Raw genomic sequence first — 4,145 nt, forward strand, 5'->3', positions numbered from 1 at the left:
GAGGGTGGGAGCCCCCACAGAGAAGGCCCTTCCCCTGGGTGTCGCCAGACGGCATTGCTTAGCTGACGGCACCCTGAGGAGTCCCTCTCTGTGAGAGAGCACGGGTCGGTGAGAGGTATTCGGTAGCAGTAGGCGGTCCCGTAAGTAACCCGGCCCTATGCCATGGAGCACTTTAAAGATGGTTACCAACACCTTGAAGCGCACCCGGAAGGCCACAGGTAGCCAGTGCAGTCTGCGCAGGATAGGTGTCACACGGGAGCCACGAGGGGCTCCCTCTATCACCCGCGCAGCCGCATTCTGAACCAACTGAAGCCTCCGGATGTCCCTCAAGGGGAGCCCCATGTAGAGAGCATTGCAGTAATCCAGACGAGACGTCACGAGGGCATGAGTGACCGTGCATAAGGCATCCCGGTCTAGAAAGGGGCGCAACTGGCGCACCAGGCGAACCTGGTAAAACGCTCTCCTGGAGACGGCCGTCAAGTGATCTTCAAAAGACAGCCGTTCATCCAGGAGGACGCCCAAGCTGCGCACCCTCTCCGTCGGGGCCAATGACTCGCCCCCAACAGTCAGCTGTGGACTCAGCTGACTGTACCGGGATGCCGGCATCCACAGCCACTCTGTCTTGGAGGGATTGAGCCTGAGCCTGTTTCTCCCCATCTAGACCCGTACGGCTTCCAAACACCGGGACAGCACTTCGATAGCTTCATTGGGGTGGCCCAGTGTGGAAAAGTACAGCTGGGTATCATCAGCGTACAGCTGGTACCTCACACCGAAGCCACTGATGATCTCACCCAGCGGCTTCATATAGATGTTGAACAGAAGGGGCGAGAGAATCGACCCCTGCGGCACCCCACAAGTGAGGCGCCTCGGGGTCGACCTCTGCCCCCATCAACACCGTCTGCGACCGATCGGAGAGATAGGAGGAGAACCACTGATAAACGGTGCCTCCCACTCCCAATCCCTCCAACCGGCGCAGCAGGATACCTTGGTCGATGGTATCAAAAGCCGCTGAGAGGTCTAATAGGACCAGGGCAGAGGAACAACCCCTATCCCTGGCCCTCCAGAGATCATCCACCAACGCGACCAAAGCCGTCTCAGTGCTGTAACCGGGCCGGAAACCGGACTGGAACGGGTCTAGATAGACAGTTTCATCCAGGTGTAGGGGAAGCGAAGGTTGGAGACCGGACGATAATTACCTAAAACAGCCAGGTCTAGGGAAGGCTTCTTGAGGAGGGGCCTCACCACCGCCTCTTTCAAGGCGGCCGGAAAGACTCCCTCCAACAAGGAGGCACTCGTAATCGCCTGGAGCCAGCCTCATGTCACCTCCTGAGTGGCCAGCACCAACCAGGAGGGGCATGGGTCCAGTAAACACGTGGTGGCATTCAGCCTACCCAACAACCTGTCCATGTCCTCGGGAGCCACAGGGTCAAACTCATCCCATACAATGTCACCAAGACCACCCTCAGACGCCCCATCCGAATCGCCACAATTTTGGTCCAGACCATCCCGAAGCTGAACGATTTTATCGTATAGATAACCGTTAAACTCCTCAGCACGTCCCTGTAACGGGTCATCCCGCTCCCCCTGGTGAAGGAGGGAACGAGTCACCCAAAACAGGGCGGCTGGGCGGTTATCTGCCGACGCAATGAGGAAGGAGGCGTAGCAACGCCTCGCTTCCCTCAGTGCCACTAGGTAGGTCCTATTATAGGACCTAACTAGTGTCCGATCAGCCTCTGAACGGCTAGACCTCCAGGAACTCTCTAGGCGTCTTCTCCGGCGTTTCATCCCCCTCAGCTCCTCAGAGAACCAGGGAGCCGGTTGGGATCTACGCCGGGTCAGAGGCCGCAAAGGCACAACACAGTCTAAAGCCCCAGCCGCAGCCCGTTCCCAGGCCGCGGCTAGTTCCTCGGCCGTGCCGTGAGCCAGACCCTCAGGAAACGGCCCAAGCTCCGTCCGGAACCTCTCCGGGTCCATCAGGTGCCTGGGACGGAACCAACATGGTGGTTCCATCTCCCTGCGGTGTTGAGTGGCGGTCAGAAAGTCCAGGCGAAGGAGAGAGTGATCTGACCATGACAAAGGTTCTGTGACTACATCTCTCAAGTCCAGATCCTTCAACCACTGACCAGAGATAAAAATAAGGTCCAGTGTGCCTCCCCCGATGTGAGTGGGGCCATCCACTACTTGAGTCAGGTCCAAGGCCGTCATGGAAGCCATGAACTCCCGAGCTGCTGTTGATGACGAACCGGAAGATGGCAAGTTGAAGTCCCCCATGACTAAAAGTCTGGGGGTCTCCACTGCCACCCCAGCAAGCACCTCCAGGAGCTCAGGCAGGGCAGCTGTCACGCAGCAAGGAGCCAGGTACGCGATCAGCAAGCCCATCTGACACCTATGACCCCATCTCACAAAGAGGGATTCACACCCGGCAATCTGAGGTACAGTGGTCTCCCTCGGCTCTAGACTCTCTTTAATGACAACCGCCACCCCCCACCCCTACCCTGAGCCCTCGGCTGATGGAATGCACGGAAGCCCGGTGGGCACATTTCAACCAGGGGCACGCCCCCTTCAGTGCCCAACCAGGTCTCCGTAACGCCTATAAGGTCCGCGGCGCCCCCCTGAATAAGATCATGTATTAGGGGGGCCTTATTGGCCACGGACCGTGCGTTGCATAACATAAGACGAAGGCCCAGGCTCTGAGGGTCTTGACCATCCGGGGAACGGGAGAAGTCAGGGGGATCGGGGCGCACGATCACCTGTAAACATTGAGCGCGCGCGCCCCTAAACCGATACGATCCCCCCTTCCGCCATATCTGCCCCTCCCACTTACCGTGCAAATAGAACCACCCTCGCAAAAAGGAATACATTCCCCCCCATAACCTCCGAACCCATTAAATAACCGCCGCGAGCACGCGCCGGAACTGGTTTCTCTCCTGACGGGCTACCCCCAGCACCCGCCCTAACCCTCCCACCCCTTAAAAATGCCCTATCTAAAAAACCCCAAAGGCTCTTTCTCTTCGCATGCCACCTCTGTGGGTCCCAAGACCCGTCATTGAGGCCGGCCCTTGGTAACGAGGCAGGCCATTCCTGCGAGGCGGGGGCACCTCGCAGGCGCAAGAGTTCACAAGACGAATAGCGCATAACGACTGAAGATAAATAGATAAAAAATAAAAATCGGCAATAAAAAGGCTCCATCTCCGAATGGCAGAAATGTCAGAATATGATGGTAATCCAAAATGAGGACGGGCAGCAGATGGAAAAGAAAAAGGACAGTTTAGATGGTAATCTATCCAAGCCTCGTCCAACATCCTGGAACGGGGGTGGGGGTGCGTCGGTCGTGGCACATGTCCTCCTCTGTCCCCAAGCAAGTCTCCTGCCACTCCCAAATAGTCCAAACAGGACCAGTAACAGCCATAAAGATCTCGAATGGCCAGGGGAGAGACATAGCTGGAACTACAACAGTCACGGGATGGTTAAACAGGGACAGATCAGGAGTATCTCCGTCGCTTCCCCGGAGTCCTCCAACATCCGCTTCCAAAAGTGGCCAGAAACTACCGTCCAGGGGGTCACCTCCGTCTCTATCACCCCCCTAGTAAATCCAGCCATTTCGGGAGCCAGATCTCTCCGAACCTCTCCTTCCAAGAGGCCAAGCCTATCCAAATGGCTGAGCCTCTCCGAGAGGCCGGAGGATGTGAAGGAGGCCAAGTTCGTAAACTGGCAGCAGGAGAAAAGCCGGAAAAGCCAGGACATAGTGGCAGATGGATAGTCCAGATCATCCCAAATCGTGGCAGGGAACTCAAACCTCACAGATTGAAAAGCAAGCCGACGACCAGGCCGAAGATCCGGCCGAAAAACCAGGCCAAAAAAACCGGCCGAAAAGCCGGCCGAGACAAGCTGACTCATCGCCCCACCTCCTTTAAGCCTGGAAACATGGCCGCCACAATCCACCGCTTCGCCTTCCCAGCCTCGTTCTCAGCAATTGTGGGTGTAAAAAGATCCGAAGACCTCTCCCGCGGCTGCCAGAAAGATGATACGCCAGATTGGGAAAGGCAGGCAGCTAAGCAGGTGGCCCAGGTGTCGCCATCCTCAGAGAGCCGCTCGATCGCCGAAGGTAAATCTTCAGCGCCGCGCCATCTTGCGCATGCGCATAT

Source organism: Ahaetulla prasina, chromosome 4, assembly GCF_028640845.1.
Source record: "Ahaetulla prasina isolate Xishuangbanna chromosome 4, ASM2864084v1, whole genome shotgun sequence".
In the NCBI taxonomy this organism is placed as follows: domain Eukaryota; kingdom Metazoa; phylum Chordata; class Lepidosauria; order Squamata; family Colubridae; genus Ahaetulla; species Ahaetulla prasina.